We start from the raw sequence: 21,816 nt of genomic DNA on the forward strand, positions 1-21,816 counted from the left end.
TGGAGCTCCCAGGGATCCCAATGCTTCATGCATGCTAACCCCATGGAAGCCGCATGACCCTGTGAGTCAGGCATACTTGCATCTCCATTCTACAGAGGACATGGAGGTCTGAGATTATGTTTGTGGTGCTCACTAACAAATTTGCTGTGAGAATTAAGAAAAATATTGGACAGGGAATGGGGAGATACTGGTCAAAGGGTACCAAGTTTTAGTTATACATGAGAAATAAGGTCTGGGGATCTATTGCATAGAATAATGACTGTAGTTAATAATAGTGTATCACACACTTGAAAATTGCTAAGATAGTAGATTTTAAATGTTCTCACCACAAAAAATGATAAGGACATGAGGCAATAGATATGCTAATTAGCTTAATGTAATCATTCCACAATAAATACATGTATCAACATGTCACATTGCACACCATAAATGTATATGCTTTTCCACTTTTCAATTTTAAAACAAATACATTACAAAATAAAATGATAAAAATAAATCAATAAACATTTTTAAAAAAAGAAAAAGGCTTGATATTACAGGTTGACCATCACATCAGTCAGGATGGTCCAGATTGTGCTGCATAACAAACAGGCCCCACATCTCACTGACTTAAGACATTTCATTTCCTCCTTGCACTATGTCCGTCATAGGTCCGTGTGGCCACAGGGAGCAGGAGTAAGAGTCAGCCAGGTCATAATGCTGCCCAGATAGTCACCACCTCAAATGTCAAGGGCCCTGGACCAGAGGGAGAGAGAACTTTTGATTTTCCTAAATTTGCAAGTAAATGATTTGGCCCCCAAATGACACCAGTGATATCCACTTACGACACATCAGCCAGAGCTAATTTCATGAGAAAGGGGTCTGGAAAGCATAACCTAGCAATGAGTATGGCACTAGCAAATGTCACTGCTGCATCAGTTAAAGATATTTGGTTGCAAGCAACTGAAATTAGCTCTTCTTGATATAAAACATCAAAGGAGGGGAGAGTTCAGAGGAACACAAGCTAACATCTGTGCCTCAGAGAGGACAAGAATCTAGGCAGCTCCCAGGGTCCCCGCAGGAGGAACCAACAGACAGCTCAGGACAAGTACCACCAGGAAAAACAGCTCCATGGCCTTCATCCTTGACTAGCTCTTCCCATGGAGAGAAAGCATAGTCAGCTCAGCTCAGATCACACACTACCTCTGCGGCCAGAGAGGGCATGGCACCTTGACGAACCCACCGATGGCAGCGCTAAAGGAAATGCACAAAAAAGGGAGTGTAGTGCTGAGATGCAGAAACAACAAATATGCCCCCTTGGTGGCCTGAATGTCCTCGTCCGTCACATCTGTGTGGTCTGTGATCTTCATCAGGGCTGCCTTCGTTTATCAGTGGGTTTGATCAGCAAGCATTTAATGTGTGCCTCCAAAGCCACGCACACCCACAGCCACTCCGTGCACCCTCGGATCTTCCCACACATCACGTGTCCACCTTCATGATGCTGGGCGTTACTGTAGAGCACAGGTGCCCCACGTAAGATGCCACCTTTCTCATCTGTGTCCCAGAAGCCACATGCTTGCATGTGGAGGAGGCTGCTCTGGGAGGAATCCTGTCTGCATGCTTGAGTGAGAGAGTCCTCAGGTCAGAAGCTATCCAGCCAGGGCTGCCCACGACTGACCCCCAGACACAGAGGACTTGCCAGTGGGTGACTGAGGGCCCCACAGGATCGGCTGGGCCAGGGGTTCCCAAACAGTCGTCCTTGGACTAGGTCAGGATTTCACGGAGGAAATGGGCACAGTAAGTACAATAGAGGAGAATGTTTCCATAAACCCAAATTTATTAAAGGACTGCCTTCATTCTGAAGGTTTCCTTTTTGATACTAAAATGTTCTATTGTTTATAAAGCAACGAAGCTGTCCAGGCATGGTGCCTCATGCCTGTAATCCCAGGACTTTGGGGGGCCAAGGCAGGTGGATCACCTGAGATCAGGAGTTCAAGACCACCCTGGCCAAAATGGTGAAACCCTGTCTCTACTAAAAATGCAATAATTAGCTGGGTGTGGCGACAGGCACCTGTAATCCCAGCTACTCGGGAGGCTGAGGCATGAGAATCGCTTGAACCTGGGAGGCAGAGGTTGCAGTGACCTGAGATCATACCACTGCACTTCAGCGTGGGTGAAAAGAGTGAAACTCAGTCTCAAAAAAACAAACAAACAAACAACAACAAAAACAATTAAGCTAAAAAAAAAAAAAAAAAAAAACAGAAAACAACAGATCTTTCTAATGTCCTGGGCAATGAGAGAAAGAGCCCAGCTTGGTAGTCAGCAAGCTCATTTGTTCATTTGTTTTGAACATCCCGGTAGATGGTATCCAAGCCTCGGAATCACTAGCATAATCTAACTGCTTACTGATTCCACAAGGAAATCGAAGCCTAGTAGGTGCAGATGCCTAGGCTCACACACTCCCCACGGGCCTGGCTCTTCCACTCAGCGGGTATGTCGCCCTCTCCCAGGTCTCCTCCTGCCCACATCTTTGCCACCTCCTGTGGGTCCTTCTTTGACCCGAAACTCACAGGAGGAGCACTCCCAGCTGGCCCCTGCACGTTCCTGTCCCCAGACAGAAGAGAACAGACCACCACCTGCCACCTTGTCCGGTCATCCCAGCACAGGGAGCCGCTCTGCCCTGGCCACCAGATGCCTCCTTCTAATCCAACATGGTTTTCAGTGGAAGGTTGAATTATAGGTGCTGCCTTCTTAATGTTATCAAAAGTAACTATAGTCATTTAAAAAGCCAAGAAGTCAAACTTCCACCAATTAGTTAGGTAATTTGTTTCTTTAAGAGCCCCCACCATGAATTACCCATTAAATAAATATCTGATGCATTTACTGTTTCCTGCACCATCAAGCTGAAAAGGCAAATGAATGATAATTACACATAAATACACTCCAGTTCCATAGTACTCGTTCCCAGGATCGGATGCAATTTACAAATCCCACTGAGATTAACTCAGTAACGCAAGGCTCTCACCCATTTTCATGACAGGAAAGCTGAAGAAAATCAACAAGAAATATTTAGGTAGAAAACATGACTTTTGGACTACTAAGAATCCCCAGATATCTCATTTATTTATTTTGAATTGTTAATGCATGCTTACCATGCACCTGGGTTTAGGTTCGCAGCCCAGGGTTTTGACTTTCGATTACCATTTTTCCTGGGCTATTGGGTTTACAGAGGATGAGGCTGTTCACACAGGAAAATAACTTGGGAAATGCTTGGTTAGATACCAAAGACCCTTCTGAACTTCTATGACATGAGTGTTCACCAAGAGCCACTTTAGGATGTTGTATTAGGCCATTCTTGCATTGTTATAAAACAATACCTGGGCCAGGTGTGATGGCTCATGCCTGTAATTCCAGCACTTTGGGAAGCTGAGGCAGGTGGATCATGAGGTCAAGAGATCGAGACCATCCTGGACAATATGGAAACCACATCTCTACTAAAAATACAAATATTATCTGGGTGTGGTGGCGTGCCTGTAGTCCCAGCTACTTGGGAGGCTGAAGCAAGAGAATTGCTTGAACCCAGGAGGCGGAGGTTGCAGTGAGCAGAAATTGCACCACTGTACTCACTCCAGCCTAGTGACAGAGCGAGACTCCAGGGCGGGGGGGGAACCTGAGACTGAGTGATTTATAAGAAAAAAGGTTTAATTGTCTCACAATTCTGCAGGTTGTGTGGGAACCATGGAGGCTTCTGCTTCTAGACAGGCCTCAGGGAGCTCTTATTCATGGCAGAGGGGAAGGGGGAGCAGGCATCTTACGTGGCAAATGCAGGAGCAAGCGAGAAGCGGGGAGAGTGCTACGCACTTTTAAACAACCAGATCTCATGCAAACCCACTATCACAAGAACTGCACCAAGAAGGAAATCCATCCCCATGACCCACTCAGCCCCACCAGGCCCACCTCCAACACTGGAGATTACAATTTGACATGACACTTGGGGAGGGAACACAGATTCAAACCACATCAGTTGTGGAAAGTTGACGGTGTGTGTCTGTGGTCCCAGCCACTCAGGAGGTTGAGACAGGAGGATTGCTTGAGCCCAGGAGGTCAAGACTATAGTGAGCCATAATCATGCAGCTACACTCCAGCCTGGGCAACAAAGCAAAAAAAAAAAAAAAAAAAAAAGTGGAATAAATTCAAGAATATTGCCAAGAACAAAGATCCTAGTAATTTTTTTAACCAAGCTGGAATGTTTCATGAAAATGAAAACCTTTATTCTGCCTAGTATCCTATCTTATTAACTTGACAGAAAATGTTTCACTTTTTCAGAAGAAAAAGCTCTTTTCTACATGAGTCGATGTTTGCATGTTTTCTAGTGAATTTAAACCTCAGAGCCCTTCTCTTTTCAGAGGCTGCCTGGGACTTGGGTTCCGCCAGACGAGCATGGCCCTCATCGCTCCACTGCCTGCCCGTGGTGCGACTTTTTCAGCAAATCACCTCGTGTTTCCAGCCTGTGCTCTCTGATCTGTAGAATGGGGAACATTGCAGCTGCCCCGCGGGGCTTGTTATGAGGAATGAAGATGGTGAGTATGAAGCACACAAACCCTCAAGAAATCAGGCCCAAACCCTCCCAATGATACTCATCTCCAGGAGGAGCTCAGGGATCGGTCTCGATGTCCGTGAGCACCAGCCTGCCCGGGCATCACACCCGCAGCCGCCATCCACAAACACGAGCACAGCACAGACGCACAGCAAATGTGCTTGTGAGTGATCCAAGCCCACAGTGCCCATCTCCCACCACTAGATTAGGACATTTAAAGAATGGCTTCTGTTTGGAACTGTAGTTTTCTCTTAGAACTCAAATGCAAAGAAAAACCTCTCAGCATGGGGGCCACAAAAAATCTGCAACTCTGATTATTCTGCGATGTACAGTTTTATTTCTGCTGATGTTCATGTGAGCTTGGGAAACAAGCTTTTAGCTTCGGTTCTGGAATAATTAGAAGATGTCAGCCAGGCACGGTGGCTCACGCCTGTAATCCCAACACTTTGGGAGCCCAAGGCGGACGGATCACCTGAGGTCAGGAATTTAACACCAGTCTGGCCAACATGGCGAAGCCCCATCTCTACTAAAACTACAAAGATTTGCTGGGCATGGTGGTACCTGCTTGTAATCCCAGCTACTCCGGAGGCTGAGGCAGGAGAATCACTTGAACCCCTACGAGGCAGAGGTTGCAGTGAGTGGAGATCACTCCACCGCACTCCCGCCTGGGTGACAAGAGCAAGACTCCATCTCAAACAAGAAAAGGAAAACAGATGTCCTCTCCAAGTGGAAATGGCAATGAGCCTGCCTTCTTGCCTTTGTAGCATAGTGAAGAATGGGATGTTCAACTTGTCACTTAATCACTTCAGGTTGCGGCTTTTAATCTATTAAATAGGGATATTCACAAAACTGTTGCAAAGGATTAATGAGATAATATTTGTGAAGTGATTGGAGATAATATGATGAAAAGCACATATAAATACAGAGTATTACTATTAAGTCTCTAAGGAATAATAAAATGCGTAATGACACGTCTGTGGTAATCTATACTTAATTATGTAATTTTCTAATACCCAGAAGGTATGCACAAGCCTAGATGAGTAAATGGCATTGCATGGCATTCATTTCATGAGGTCACTGGCCATTAAAGTTTAATCATGTCCCATTAAAAAATAAAGACTTCTGTTTTTACTCTTTCCCAATACTTACTAATACGTGCATGTGGTGAGGTATGAAGTCATATCGATTTTTTAAAGAGAGAGAGGTTTCATATCAGGCTTAGCCAACTCTCTCCACCCATTCCCCATAAGCACCTGCCAGGCCATCACAAATGCCAGAGGTGTGGTCCCCGTCTTCCCTGGCTGGTGCTCTGGCTGGGCAGCGAAGACCAGCCTATGTGAAGGATGGTGACAGACAGGTGCTGCACGATGCCCTGCCGGGCTGCAGAGCACATCTTTCAGAGCTGGGATCAGGAAACAAGAGAAGCAGCCTCGTGAGGTCAGAGACTTGATTCCTGTCTTGTGCCCAGAGCCTCAACGCTGGTGCGTAGGGAGCACCCCACAGGCATTTTTGGTCACACAGCTGAGTGACCGGATGAATGAGGCCCCGCTGAACCCAGGAATGCTCCTGGAGGAAAGCGCCCTGGGAGCCCCTGCAGTAGGACTGAGCTGGCCAGGGAGGGCCCCGTCACCAGGAGCAAGGCCCAGAGGGAGTCAGAGTGGTGTGGCTAGGGAAGAAAACCGGTTTGGCTGCTTCACACAGGGCCAGGGAGACGCTGGTGAATCACAGAGGGGGGCCCACCCAGCGGCCTTGCAAGTCTGGCGGTTCTTAGCTCAAACACCTGGAAGAGTTCTTTTGCCCAAATTTCAGACCCAAGAAAGAACAAAACTGCGTAGACCCCACCTCACCGTATCTTCTGCTTCCATGGCTTCTGGCCACTGCAGTGCACACAGACACAAGGTGTCAGGTCCCAAAAACACCAAGTGCTTCCAAATGGAGCCCATGGGGCCTGCAGGACCCCAGATGGCAGCCGCGGCGACCACGGGCGCACTCACCATGAGACAAACAGCCCCAGGCAGCAAAACAACCGGAGGAGGCCTCCCTGAGCACTCCAATGACCACAGGCTTTCTGGATTTCTCCGGAGGACCTCTGGGTGCAGCTGAGGGTACCCGATGCCCCTTAGCTAGCTGGTGAATTCAACAGGTGGTGACCAGACCCTCTGGAGTCAGACCCTGAGTCTGACCCTCACCCACCGGGGACCTGAGACAAATCATGAAACGGGCAAGGCCTCTAAACACCAGCTTCATCTATTCAATGGCCTCCCGCAATGCCCAGGCCATGCACGTGGAAATTCAAAGCTGCCCCAAGCGGCACTGGCCACAGGGATTAAGGGGCAGTGGACAGAGCACACACAGGGCAGGCAGTATTTGGGGGCACAGCTTTGGACAAATCACTCAACTGCTCCAAGCCTCAGTTTCTCCACACATGAGATGAGATTGTTGGATGAGTTTCATGGCTCCTCAAGCCCCAGTCTGTGAACCAGCTGCATCACAATTGCCTGGGACTCCCGTTTCTAATGCTGATGGGCAGGCCCCACTTCAGACTGGCAGGGCTCAGAGTCAGCGGCTGGAATGCTGTTCCCAGTTCCTGGTGACAGATGCACAGGCAGCTGGGTTTGGAAGCCAATGGGCCAGGTCCTTCCCTGCTCTGAATCCAGGGCTTCATTCACCTTAGCAAGTGCAGCTGAGGTGTAGAGCTCACTGAGGGCTGGCTACAGGCAGGTACCCACTACCCTCAAAGCTGCAGCTGGCTCGGTGGGTCCCCATCACCCTAAAAACTGCCCCTTCCAGGGCTATCTATCTGTTAGCTTCTTCCTTGACACGATGGGCTGTTGTTACCATCCATGCTGTTCATGCCACGCTGCACACAGGGTCCCTCAGGGGCTGCAAGTCCAAGCTGCTGTGGGGCCACTGCAGCCTCAGATCCCAGGAAGAAGTGCGGGGCCTGCCCCCACTCAGCATCGGCTCCTTCTGTGCACCACTATCCTCTTGGGTTTGTGCTCTGGAAGGAAGTCCAGCGACCGGAATGAGGCCTGGTCTGTTCTCCGAGAACGTGCCCCTCTTCCCAGCCTCCTCAACTTCCCCCTACCCCCGCCCCACCAAAGCTCTGCTCACCCTTCTTTCCAGACCTCGTCGTTGATGCCCCACTGTATGCAAGGCCCAGGCAGGCATGGGGGCAGGTACCAAAGCTCCATGAAGCTGAGTGAATTGCATCTCCACATATCCTGGTTTCTAAAACGCTGATGTGATTGAAGCACGCAAATGTACATGCTTGGCTCTCCTAAAGAATACAGCAGAGCTTCTGGAGCTTCCCAGGTGGAGGGAGCACCTGCTGACATGACCAGGGCATCTTTCGACCATGGGGGCATCCTATGTGATATGACCTGGTGATAGGGGGCACCTGCTGACATGACCAGGGCATCTTTCCACCATGGGGTCATCCTATGTGATATGACCTGGTGATGGGGGGCACCTGCTGACATGACCAGGGCATCTTTCTACCACAGGGGCATCCTATGTGAACAATGCCCCTGGGGAGGGCAGCTTCTCCACATGCACTGAAGCAGGATCACACTGGGCCATCAGGGCACCGGGTCCCCCCCAGCAGCCCTGGCCCACACCGCAGCTCCCCCGGCTGAACCCCGATGGCCACACGTCTCTGTGGCCCCTCAGTCCTGAACAACCAAAGCATCCCTCAGCTCCGCCTGGGCGTTTGTCTTCTCTCAGGCAGGTGGAGCGCACCGCGGACAGCATAGTGCAGCCTTCACAAGATGAAGCGCAATTTTGAAGAGAAAGGAAAACTAGGTCTGGACGACAACCCACCAGGAAATGTTTCTCTCAAGGGTCTCAGATCCTCAGACAAAAATAAGCAATGTGACATCAAAGTTAGGGGAGTTCTTCCACCCCCACCTCAGGCCTGGATTCATGATGTTTTGTTACATTCAGGTTCATTTTTATTGCAATGCATCCCTGGAAAATCACCACTAAATAAAGAATGACGCAGACCCCACACCCACGGACGGAGCAGGATGGCAGGGGGAGGCCTGAGCAACGCTTCTGGGACCGTCTCAGGTTCCAGGAATCCTTTTCCAGGGGGTTTTAACCAAAGCCCTGATGCCCACCCGTGCCACCACCTCCTGGCTGGGAGCTGCTGCCCCCTCTACGGTGCTACCCCAGTCTGCAGGGGCGAGGCTGGCTCTCCCAGCCCCACTTGCCCTGAGCCTGCACCCAGGCCCTCCAGTTGCTGTGTGGGGCTGGCCACTGGGGACACAGGCAGGAAGCTGGGGGTGGAGAGGCCACAATCACGGTGGCCCCGTGGTGGTAGCTGCAGCCCTCAGCAGCACAGCCCCACGTCCATCGCTGCCCTCACCAGGCCCTATGACCCTGATAACCCCATCCAGGCTTGGCTCCTGCACTAGACCCTGCTGCTTCTGCATCCCACAGGGGCTTGGAGGGTCCCATGCTGGCCTCTGCAGGGACCCACTTCCTAAACTTTCAGCCCTGAGTGACACTCCATCTCCCATAGGACGCTGCCCAAGGCAGTCAGTGGTCACTGGTGCCTTTGACTCCCTCCCACAAAGCTTTCCTGGAACAGGCCAAGCCGTGGCGATCTTTCTCCTCTAAAGCCTCGTGTGTTTGTCTTGGAACTCAGAGCCACCACATGCTGCTGTCTGGTGCATGACTGCACACCCCAGGCCCAGTGATCTCACCAACTCCTCTGAGATCATGTTTGCATCCTCAATGCATAGTTCAGTATCCAGCATGGCCAGTGCTACACACAAACACACACATGCACACGCACACCAAAAAATCACACAATACACACACAAACACACACACCACACACAATGCATACACAAACACACACCACACACCATGCACACACAAACATACACACAAAGACACCACAAATACACATGCAAAATGCACACACAAACACACTACACGCTGACACATACAAAATGCACACACACACACTACACGCTGACACACACAAAATGCACACACAAACACACAAAATACACCACATATATACACACACCACGCACAAAAATGTACAAACACACACACCACACACAATGCATACACAAACACACACCACACACCATGCACACACAAACATACACACAAAGACACCACAAATACACATGCAAAATGCACACACAAACACACTACACGCTGACACATACAAAATGCACACACACACACACTACACGCTGACACACACAAAATGCACACACAAACACACAAAATACACCACATATATACACACACCACGCACAAAAATGTACAAACACACCACACACACATACACACATGCACACAAAATACACATATACAAACACACCACCCCAAAACATACCACATACACATATTCACAGACATCAAACATACATATACACACACAAACCACACACGTATACATACAACACATAGGTGCACAAAATGTGCACACAACACACCACACACACATACACAAACACAGATATAAGCTCCACACGCACAATTACACACACACACAAACACACGTGCTGGTCATATTTATTTAGTTCTGCAGTGGTTCTGAAAGATGTCCATGAACAATTCTCCATTGAGGAGGGGAAGCTTAGACCCTCCTGTTGAATGTGGGCACGACTTAATGGCTGCCCTCTAACAGACAGAAGCAATGGAAATCATCCTGGGCCACTTCCAAAGCCAGGTCACAAAGGCACTGCAGCTGTCTCCTCACCCTCTCTGATCCCTCACTCTGGGGAAGCCAGCTGCCTTATCAAGGGCACCGGGCATCCTGTCACGGACGCCTGCGGGGAGGAGCTGAGCCTTCCCCGACAACAGCCCTGACAGTGAGACTCAAAAATGGGTCTTCTGGCCTCGGTCAAGCCTTCAGGTGAGCACGGCCCTGGTCTGCGTTCTTGACTGCGATCTCCTGAGGCCCAGAACAAAACTACCAGCTAAGCTGTTTCTGAATTCCTGGCTCACAGAAATAGTGCGAGGTGTTAAACGTTTGTTGTTTTAAGCTGCTGGGTTTTGAGTTAATCTGTTACGCAGAAATTGATCACAATTACAGGTTCCGACACATCAAAGCTATACAGAAAATCCATATTTTCTCTGATAACTGGAAATAGCAAAAAAGAAATAACCTCTGATTGCAAAATCAGTTGCCTCCTGGAGCACCTCTCCCCACTGGTGCCACAGTTGTGTATGAGGGACGCTTTTTAGAGCAAAAGTTGAGATCCGCCTGCCTATCTGCCACTACCCATGTGCTGGGCTGGGAGAAAGTGATGTGACCCAAATTAGGAAAACTGGGGATATGAACAGAGATGAAGAGAAACGGAGAAGAGACTGTCTGCCTGGGGCCATGGAGAGTGGCCGTACTGCACCTCCTGCTTCTGCCTCTCTGGTACACAGAGATCTGCCCTCAAATAGGCATCTGTGCCTTCACCAAAGGCTGCACCCACAAGCACCTTCCACAAAGGCCTCACCAAACACACAATCAAGATAAGTGTTCACGACGGATCACTGAAGGCTCCTCACTTGGTCACCTTCCAGATCAGGGTGAGCAAATGCTTTCTGTAAACAATCAGAGAATAAATACTTCCAGCTTTGCAGGCTATGTGGCTTGGGCCTCAAACTACTCAACACTTGGAGGTATTGCAAAGTGATATTTAGGTGGCAAGCGGTATTGTGGTATTACTGGTAAAGAAAGAAGAAAAGGCATAGAAGACTACGGAGACAGAAGTGTCTCCCCTGAGCTGAGCCTGGAGGGCTGCAAGGAGCCAGGCAGATGGAGGGGGCAGTGAGAGAGGGGAAAGGACACTAGGAAGGTGGAGGTGAGAGCAGTGGCACTGACAGAGGATGGTGTTGAGGGGCCCCCAGAGTGGTGAGGAGATGGATCCAGTTGGAACCAGAGGTCCCACAGAGGAGCAGTGGGCACCAGGGTTCTGGAGCTGGGAGGACATCGGCTGCTGTGGGCCAGAGAGGGCAGGAGGAAGTGTGGAGTTAGCTCTTAAGAAAATGAGGGGCCCACTGAAGGTCTAAATGGAGGGACAGAATGTTCAAATCTGCACTGGATTGAGAAAGGAGATGAAAGGGACCTTGGCGGTCAGCAGAGAGTGGGATGAGCTGTTGACAGAGGATACTGCTGAAGGCTTTCCATGAGCCCCAAGAAAATGGAGTAGGTGACTACGGGCCAGAACTTCCTGTGGAGCTCCCGGGCAAGCTTTGTGGATATTAACGTCCAGAAGGCCACCGATCTCTGCCAGAAATGCCACAGCCTTGCATTCAGGGTCCCCAGCCTGCATCTTCCAGGGGAAGGTGGCATTCTTACAAGAAGACTGGTGATCTTGGCGTGCCATCCCACTTAATCCTCACAGCCACGAGGCTAAGTGAGCATCACTATCCCCACCAGATCTGTGGGTAATGGTGGGAGGACACAGCCAGGATCACATACCTCCCTGGGACAGTATCATCTTTCCATCCTTCATTGGACGAGCATTTGCTAAGCCTCTTAGGCCAGCCGGGCAGTGGGCTGGGCACCAGGCACTCCTCAATGAGCCAAGACCCTCTCCAAGGTCAGCCCCATTCTTGTGGGAGAAATCAATTGAATAAATAAGCAGATGGTGGTGGCCGCCATAGGGGAAGAGCAGGGAGAACTGATGGGATGGAGTGGGGACTCTGAGAAAAGACCGCAGGTAAGTGAAGGAATAGCCACTTGAAGGTGTCTGGGGAAGAACATTCCAAGCAGATGAGCCAGCCAGCCAATCCCACCTACATGTTCAAGGGAGATAAAGAATGTCAGCGGGGCTGGAGAAGGGTGGGAGGGTGGGGAGAGGGTAGTGGAAAGTGATAACAAGGCAACAAGCCAACGGGACCCTGTAATCTGTCAGCTCAGGCCCAGGATGGGAGGGATGGGGAGTGGGGCTTAAACAACAGAGGCTTATGTCTCCCAGATCTGGAAACTGGGCCTCTAAGATCAAGGTGCCAGCAGGGCTGCCTCCTCCCCAGCCCTCTCTCCGAGGGTCCTCGCATGGTCATCCTCTGTGTGTCTGTGTCTTCATCTCTTCTTCTTACGAGGATACCAGGCAAGTTGAATTAGAACCAACCCTACTGACTTCGGTTTGACTTAATGACCTCTTTTAAGACCCCATCTCTAAATAAAGTCACATTCTAAGGCACTGGGGGTGTAGAACTTCAACTTATGAATTTGGAAGAGACACAGTTCAGCCCATCATGGATTTATAAGCATCACAAGCCTTTTACCAGAAATGAGGCACCTGCAGGTCACTTTCCCTCACCGAGCTTCACATCATGCTCCTCACACTTCCATACAGGGAACGATGTCTGCTTGGCAGAGCCATTATCCCAGAAACCAGCTGCTACCAAGAACAGCCAAGAGCGGGACAGGGGTAGTGCCAGGAACACAAAGCCCTTTACCAGGTAAGACACCTCACGCGATCCATTTCAGTGGGTCCGTGCTGGAGGCTGGGACAGGCAGAATTCTTTGCACCATGGGGCAGGTGCATCTCTTCTTCATTGCTGTCTCCTGGTGTGGGACACAGTCGGGGCTCCAACATCTGCTGTGTAAATTGCACCTCTTACACACACACACACACACACACACACACACAGCAGCTTAGCCTTAGGAGCCAGAGGCAGACCCCTTCGCAGCCCTTCCTGTTGAACGATGGTATCTACAGCATCAATGAATATGCTAAAGATGCTCATTATAAATGAGCAAGTACTAGTCATCAGCCAGTTCATTAATAACTGACCTGCGACGGGTGACAACTCGCTGGGGCTTTTCGTGCAGTTTAGAAACTCCAGCCTGTTGAGGCAGACAGTAAGTTCAGAAGCCCCAGGGGCCTTCGTGCAGTTTAGAAACTCCAGCCTGTTGAGGCAGACAGTAAGTTCAGAAGCCTCAACAGGTAAGTGTGATGGCGACCTCCTCACACTTCCCTTTCACATACAGCGAGTGACGCAGGCTTCCTCCGGCGTAACCTGCTCCAAGATCCCACTTGGTAGGATTCCAGAAGCAGACGTGGTTCCCCATTTAAACCACTGGTTATTCATATATACCATGAGGCACGACTGACCAAAAATACCAGGTGGATCTCTGTTGGGGAAACTAGATGTTTTGGTTACTTGGAAGAGCCAGCAAATGTAATCTACTTGAACCAGCACAGTGGGTTTACAGATTACAGTCAGCCGCATGCGGTCACAACAGACCTCTCGATACGTATGGGGCCAAACACACTGGAAGCTCACTTCTTGCTCAAGCAGGAGTGCATGGAGGGCAGTTCCTGCCGCAGAAGGTGGCGACTCTGGGGCCTGAGTGAATCCCATCATCTGCGCCATGCGGTGGACTCACTCGTGTGCTTCCAGTGCAATAAAGGGGGAAAAGAGTGGGGAGGCCCAGTGCTTCTTAAGGATTTAGTCCCCAAAGCAAAACACGTCCACTCTGCCCATTTTCCATGATGCAGCACGTCTAACCATAAAGGAGCTGGGACATGTGGCCCAGCAGTGTGCCGGGGAGAGGGGTCCATGCGTGAGTGACCAGCTCCATGTAGCCAGCAGTGTGCCAGGGAGAGGGGTCCATGCGTGAGTGACCAGCTCACACCCCTGCACGCGAAGCTCCCTGGGCAATGTGGCCTCTCTCCAGCCTTCACCTGAAGGACCCAGAAGGGAAGTGATTTGTCGAACCTGAGTTATTATTGTCAGCGTTCCCCCAGCTCAGGACAGGAGGCAGAGGCAAAGGTGGAGGGACCGAAGCTGCCTCTATGCTGGCTCTAGGGAAGCCCCTCTCACTCACGTCATTCTGACTGGATGGGAAGCCCCATGCTCACAGAGCCCCCGCTCCAGGCCCTGCCCATGCATGACCAAGGCAGAGGCACCCCTCAAACTGCGGCCTCCCCTTCGTGGACCAGCCCTGCCCTCACAGGCACCTGCCCCAGTCAGACAGTGCAGACTCCGCATGTGGGCTGCAGGGCACCCTGCAGGTGTCGGGGCTCCCACCCTTTCAAGCATCACATGGGGAGGGAATCTACTGAGCTATGAAAAACAAACTTCTGAAAGACTTTGGTGCCCTTTTGGTAAGGTGTCCTCCTCTTGCAATTCACCACCTAAGTCCCCTCCAAATGTAAAAGCCCTGCTCAGGTGCCCCAGAGCCCTGTCAACATGGGCACTGTGGAAATAGGCCACTTTCTCTACCCTCTCTCCCAGATTCCTCCGCCCTCTTCCAATCCCCTTTCAAAGATGACAGTTACATAAGTGAATTCCTTCTAGCAAATAACAGCTGGTGTTGTGCTGCCAAGGAAAGTCCAGAAATAAAATTTCAGCTGAAAAGAATGCTGCGAAGTTCCAGCTGATGAGCCGGGAAAGGAAGTGTTTGGGATAAGAGGGACTGCCGATGTTACTGGCGCTGCTTCTTCTCCCCGTGAGGGTGCCCTTGGTGATTCTCCTGTCTCGGGCTGGGACTTGGCATCTCCTGCTCCTCCCCATCCCTCCCCATCAGATGCTAAGAGCTGGGGCTTGTTGAGCCCTGTCCCTGTGCCAGGCATAATGTTCAGTCGTTTGTACTCATTAGCTCATTTAATTCCGCACAATGACCATGTAAGCAAGGTGTGCCCATCCACAACTAAGAAGGGTGAGCACAGATAAATTGAGGAGCCTCCCCACAGGGAACGGGAAGTGTCACCTTGGTACTTGAACCCAGGCAACCTGGCTGCTGTGGGACACACAGCCAGTGAGCCCAATCCTGTACTGCTAGTCTGTGTCCTGTCAGTTCCCCAAATAGTAACTCACAGCTGAGCCTTCCTTTCTAGCCTCACCTCTCCACTCGCGGACTGTCATAAAGATCTCACAACTGAGGGTTCTGTCTCCAGCCTCCACGCACTGTCATCCATAGACCATGTGCTTGTCCAGCCACTGGAAAGATTGGAATAAGCACTCATGTAATTATCAGTGCAGAATGTGGAATGTCATAAAGAAAGCTGGTCCAAACCAAGCCCAGTACAAACCGAGCCCAGTCCAAATGCTCATCATCCACAGTAGTTATGCCATAAACAGAAAATCAGCAGCTGAACCTCAGTTCCTAGGAGAAATACAAGGCTAGGTTCCTATAGGCCTCTGGTCACATTCTCATCAACAATCAGTACATGACCTTGTTTCATCTGTGTTTCTTTTTAGAGATGCCTTGTTTAATACATACTATTAATTACATTATGTCTACTATTGATAACACTCATAGCCAGCAGCGCCAGAACAAGGCCTGCTTGAAGCTTCTCTGAGAAACATATTTTCTCTTTTTTTTTATTAATTTTTATTTTAAAATTGACATGACAATTATACATAGTTTGGGAATACAGTGTGATGTTTCTTTTTTTATAATTTTTTTTATTATTATTATACTTTAAGTTCTAGGGTACATGTGTATAATGTGCAGGTTTGTTACATATGTGTACTTGTGCCATGTTGGTGTGCTGCACCCATCAACTCGTCAGCACCCATCAACTCGTCATTTACATCAGGTATAACTAACTCCCAATGCAATCCCTCCCCCCTCTCTCCTCCCCCCTCCCCATAATAGGCCTTGGTGTATGATGTTCCCCTTCCCGAGTCCAAGTGATCTCATTGTTCAGTTCCCACCTATGAGTGAGAACATGCGGTGTTTGGTTTCCTGTTCTTGCAATAGTTTGCTGAGAATGATGCATCCATGTCCATTGGTGTTTTAGACATGAAGTCCTTGCCCATGCCTATGTCCTGAATGGTATTACCTAGGTTGCCTTCTAGGGTTTTTATGGTATTAGGTCTAACATTTAAGACTCTAATCCATCTTGAATTAATTTTCGTATAAGGAGTAAGGAAAGGATCCAGTTTCAGCTTTCTACTTATGGCTAGCCAATTTTCCCAGCACCATTTATTAAATAGGGAATCCTTTCCCCATTTCTTGTTTTTATCAGGTTTGTCAAAGATCAGATGGCTGTAGATGTGTGGTATTATTTCTGAGGGCTCTGTTCTGTTCCATTGGTCTATATCTCTGTTTTGGTACCAGTACCATGCTGTTTTGGTTACTGTAGCCTTGTAGTATAGTTTGAAGTCAGGTAGTGTGACGCCTCCAGCTTTGTTCTTTTGACTTAGGATTGTCTTGGCAATGTGGGCTCTTTTTTGGTTCCATATGAACTTTAAAGCAGTTTTTTCCAATTCTGTGAGGAAATTCATTGGTAGCTTGATGGGGATGGCATTGAATCTATAAATTACCTTGGGCAGTATGACCATTTTCACAATATTGATTCTTCCTATCCAAGAGCATGGTGTGTTCTTCCATTTGTTTGTGTCCTCTTTTATTTCACTGAGCAGTGGTTTGTCGTTCTCCTTGAAGAGGTCCTTTACATCCCTTGTAAGTTGGATTCCTAGGTATTTTATTCTCTTTGAAGCAATTGTGAATGGAAGTTCATTCATGATTTGGCTCTCTGTTTGTCTGTTACTGGTGTATAAGAAAGTTTGTGATTTTTGCACATTAATTTTGTATTCTGAGACTTTGCTGAAGTTGCTTATCAGCTTAAGGAGATTTTGGGCTGAGATGATGGGGTTTTCTAAATATACAATCATGTCATCTGCAAACAGGGACAGTTTGACTTCTTCTTTTCCTAACTGAATATGCTTGATTTCTTTCTCTTGCCTGATTGCCCTAACCAGAACTTCCAACACTATGTTGAATAGGAGTAGTGAGAGAAGGCATCCCTGTCTTATACCAGTTTTCAAAGGGAATGCTTCCAGTTTTTGCCCATTCAGTATGATATTGGCTGTGGGTCTGTCATAAATAGCTCTTGTTATTTTGAGATACGTTCCATCAATACCGAGTTTATTGAGAGTTTTTAGCATGAAGGGCTGTTGAATTTTGTCAAAGGCCTTTTCTGCATCTATTGAGATAATCATGTGGTTTTTGTGTTTGGTTCTGTTTATATACTGGATTACATTTATTGATTTGTGTATGTTGAACCAGTCTTGCATCCCATGGATGCATATTTTCTCTTAAGGCACATCATGGCCTTCCTGCACTTGGGAACACAGCACACCAGCACTGAGCTTGTGGGCCATTCTAAACAGCCAAATTACTCACAAAAAGCATTAAAATATGGAAAAAGTAGCACTAAACAGACCTTAAAACAACACATTTGTTTACAGCGTGGGCTGGCGTAATAAGGCAGGCAGAGCTTTGCTCCACCTGAGCTGGGAGCTCAAATCTCTCACCCCTATGCATGTCTGCAGATGACTGAGAGTGCTGCCAGGGTTGATTTGGGAGTTAGAAGTGGATTTTCAAGAGTAGGTGAATTCACAACTGTGGAATCCATGAATGATAGGGATCAACAGTGCTTTGTTCTAAGCAGGACAGTGGGGGAAAGTAAGGACTCACAACGGGAGTTAAAGGTAGAAGGAGGGCGTGGTGCTGGAGCAGAAGTGGAGGTGCTGGTGCAGGAGGACATGGAGATGGTGTAGGAGGGCGTGGTGCTGGTGCAGGAGGGCATGGTGCTGGAGCAGGAGGAGGTGGTGCTAGAGCAGGAGGGTATGGTGCTGGTGCAGGTAGATGTGGTTCTGTAGCAGGAGGATGTGGTGCTGGTTCAGGAAGACATGGTGCTTGTACAGGAGGACTGGAGATGGTGCAGGAGGGCATGATGCTGGTGCAGGAGGAGGTGGTGTTGGAGGAGGAAGACGTGGTGCTAGAGCAGGAGGGTGTGGTGCTGGAGAAGGAAGACATAGTGCTGTAGCAGGAAGACGTGGTTCTGGAGCAGGAGGATGTGGTGCTGGTGCAGGAAGATGTGGTGCTTGTGCAGGAGGACGTGGAGATGGTGCAGGAGGGTGTGGTGCTGGAGAAGGAGGGTGTGGTGCTAAAACAGGAGGGTGTGGTGCTAGAGCAGGAGGGTGTGGTGCTAGAGCAGGAGGGTGTGGTGCTAGAGCAGGAGGGTGTGTAGCTAGAGCAGGAGGGCGTGGTGCTGGAGCAGGAAGATGTGGTTCTGGAGCAGGAAGATGTGGTTCTGGAGCAGGAGGATGTGGTGCTGGTGCAGGAAGACATGGAGATGCAGCAGGAGGATGTGGTGCTGGTGCAGGAAGACATGGAGATGGTGCAGGAGGGTGTGGTGCTAGAGCAGGAGGGTGTGGTGCTAAAACAGGAGGGTGTGGTGCTAGAGCAGGAGGGTGTGGTGCTAGAGCAGGAGGGTGTGTAGCTAGAGCAGGAGGGCGTGGTGCTGGAGCAGGAGGGTGTGGTGCTGGAGCAGGAGGGTGTGGTGCTGGAGCAGGAGGGTGTGGTGCTAGAGCAGGAGGGCATGGTGCTGGAGCAGGAGGGTGTGGTGCTAGAGCAGGAGGGTGTGGTGCTAGAGCAGGAGGGTGTGGTGCTAGAGCAGGAGGGCATGGTGCTGGAGCAGGAAGACGTGGTTCTGGAGCAGGAGGATGTGGTCCTTGTGCAGGAGGACGTGGAGATGGTGCAGGAGGGCGTGGTGCTGGTGCAGGAGGAGGTGGTGCTGGAGAAGTAGGGCATGGTGCTAGAGCAGGAGGGTGTGGTGCTAGAGCAGGAGGGCGAAGTGCTGGCGCAGGAGGGTGTGGTGCTGGAGCAGAAAGATGTGGTTCTGTAGCAGGAGGAAGTGGAGATGGTGTAGAAGGGTGCGGTGCTTGTCCAGGAGGACATGGTGCTTGCGCAGCAGGGCGTGGTGTTGGTGCAGGAGGAGGTGGTGCTGGAGAAGGAGAGCATGGTGCTGGAGCAGGAAGATGTTGTTCTATAGCAGGAGGATGTAGGGATGGTGGGGGAGGGTGTGGTGCTTGTGCAGGAGGACATGGTGCTCGTGCAGGAGGGCGTGGTGCTTGTGCGGGAGGGTGTGATGCTGGTGGCAGGTTAAGTGCACTCAGAGCTTCTGCTGAGTGAGTGTATGGAGCACACGGAGACACCCTGAGTCCAAATCACTCACCTCCCAAAACCTGCACTCTGTGACTTAGCCTAAGTATTCCCAGCATGGTCCACACCTGCCACTCCTGCCTCCACGTTTATTCTCGGCTCCTCCGCTCCAATCCCAGGTTCCTCTGCCTCCCTCCTTTGCTCCATTGCCTATCTCAGAGCTCAGCCCCTGCCTTCCTGTGGTGATCCAGGCCCTACTCACAGCTGGGCTAGAGGCTTCAGAGGTCATTGCCCCAGCCCTTCTGCCAGGCCACACCCAAACTACCCTTCACTTCTGGGGCTGCGGCCTGTCAGGTGGCAGACACTTGAGAAATTAGCCACTGACCCCCTCCCTTGAAGCACAAATCCCTTCCACCACACACGTCCCCCTGTACTGGAAAGCTCTATGGTGGAGAGCTAACTACTTCATAACACACCCCTTCTACTTCCACGTCCCTTAGGATTGCCTTAGTCAGTCCAGGCTGTCACAAAATGCCTTAGATTGAGTGGCTCGTAAACAACAGGAACTCATTTCTCACAGTTCTGCAGCCTGGGGAGTCCAAGATCAAGGTGCTGGCAGTTCAGTGTGGTGAGGGCCACATCCTTCTCCCTATAACCCTATGCCCTGGAAGAGAGGCAGAGCCTCTCTCAAGTCTCTTTCATTAGGGCACTGACAAGGTCTGGCTGTGTCCCCACCCAAGTCTCACCTTGAATTGTAGCTCCCATAATTCCCAGATGTCATGGGAGGGACGTGGTGAGGGATAACTGAATCATGGCGGGTGGCCTTTCCTGTGTTGTTCTCATGACAGTGAATAAGTCTCATGAGATCTGATGGTTTTATAAAGGGCTGTTCCCCTGCACACACTCTCTTGCCTGTCGCCATGGAAGACGTGCCTTTGCTTCTCCTTGGCCTTCCACTATGATTGTGAGGCCTCCCCAGCCATGTGGAACTGTGGGTCCATTAAACCTGTTTCCTTTAGAAATTACCTAGTCTTGGGTATGTCTTTATTAGCAGCCTAAGAACAGACGAATACAGGCACTAATCCTATTCATGAGGCTTCTCCCTCGTGACCTAATCACCTCCCAGAGGCCACACCTCCTAACACCATCCCATCAGGTGTTGGCATTTTAACACAGAATTATGAGTGGGCTGCAACATTTGGTTCCCGCCCCCCATAATAGCATTGATATTTAAGGAAGAGAGAGAATCAATTTCCCTCTAACTTCCACCCATTGATCCTGATGGCTCTCTCAGTGGACACCCAGAAATGGGATTTGGGAACAGCCACCGTGTTCCTTCACAGCTCTCACACCTCCCACCACACAGAGCACTTCTGCACCGTCCCTACCTTCCCTGCTCCGGTTTTGAGTCCAGATCTTTAACCATTCTTGCCACGTTTCTCTGCTAGGCCCAGAACAGAACCACAACGAATCGAGTGGTCAGCACAAAACAAAAACATGGCCTCCCCAGGTCTGGGTCCAAGTCTTCCTTCTTCCCCAGTGTGTACTCAGGAAGCCGAAGTTGGGACCCACGCTCGCACCTTACATTCATGACCTTAAAATTTGGTCCTTGTCATGGAGTGAAGTACCAGAGGAAGCATCGCCTACATAATCGGCTGGACCCAGGCAGGCAGAGGAGGAGGAGCAGGGACTCAGCCTGGGGCAGACAGGAGGGCAAAAGCTCAGCAGGGGGAAGATTCAGGAATCGCAGAGTCCGACTGGACCATTAGGAAGATTCCCTAATGTTCCTTGTGGTACATTAGGAAACTTCTAAAGAGCTTTTCTCCGTAAAGAAAAGATGGGAGAGAAATAAATAAGGAGCAAGCCTTGAGCATGAGCCCAACAATCTGGGATCATGAGTATCATCAATGTCTCTTGGCAGATGGTCCAGAACTCATCATCTCCACAGCCGATAACATCCTTACTTCGGGTTTACTCCATAAAGAGGAGTGGGATCTCAGCAGCACGGCTGATTCCTGGAGCAGCTCCTGGACAGACCTACTCGAGTGAGCCACTGAAGGTGTCAGCCCTGAGTGCTAACGGAATGGGCTCAGTGTCCCTGCACCCACCAAGAGGCAACACACCATCCCACCCCAAAGGCCCGCAGGATGGCCTTCTGCGAGCAGCCCAGACGGGAACACAGCAGACACGAGGCCCCGGGACAGGGAGTGCTGCTGCCGACACCTGTGCCCTAGCCCCACATGCACCCAACTCAAAAGGTGTTGTGCTCTGTTAACACCCTCCCCCTCTGAATGTGCTCCTGTCCATTCCACATTCTGCCCCACAACCTGGAAAGAGATCTTGGACCAATATGATTGTTAAA

General features: G+C 50.0%; 1 long non-coding RNA gene across 1 annotated transcript in view; it reads right to left on the bottom strand.

The window, feature by feature from the left end:
- The window catches only part of LOC117073033, a 38,525-nt gene extending 25,095 nt beyond the window's left edge, over window positions 1-13,430 (bottom strand). Inside the window, exon 1 of the long non-coding RNA XR_004433072.1 lies at window positions 13,345-13,430. This is a non-coding gene — a long non-coding RNA (uncharacterized LOC117073033). The remainder of the gene's footprint in view (window positions 1-13,344) is intronic.
- Between the last annotated feature and the right edge of the window lie 8,386 nt (window positions 13,431-21,816).

This window comes from Trachypithecus francoisi, unplaced genomic scaffold (assembly GCF_009764315.1).
Source record: "Trachypithecus francoisi isolate TF-2019V2 unplaced genomic scaffold, Tfra_2.0 Lachesis_group4, whole genome shotgun sequence".
Taxonomy (NCBI): Eukaryota; Metazoa; Chordata; class Mammalia; order Primates; family Cercopithecidae; genus Trachypithecus; species Trachypithecus francoisi.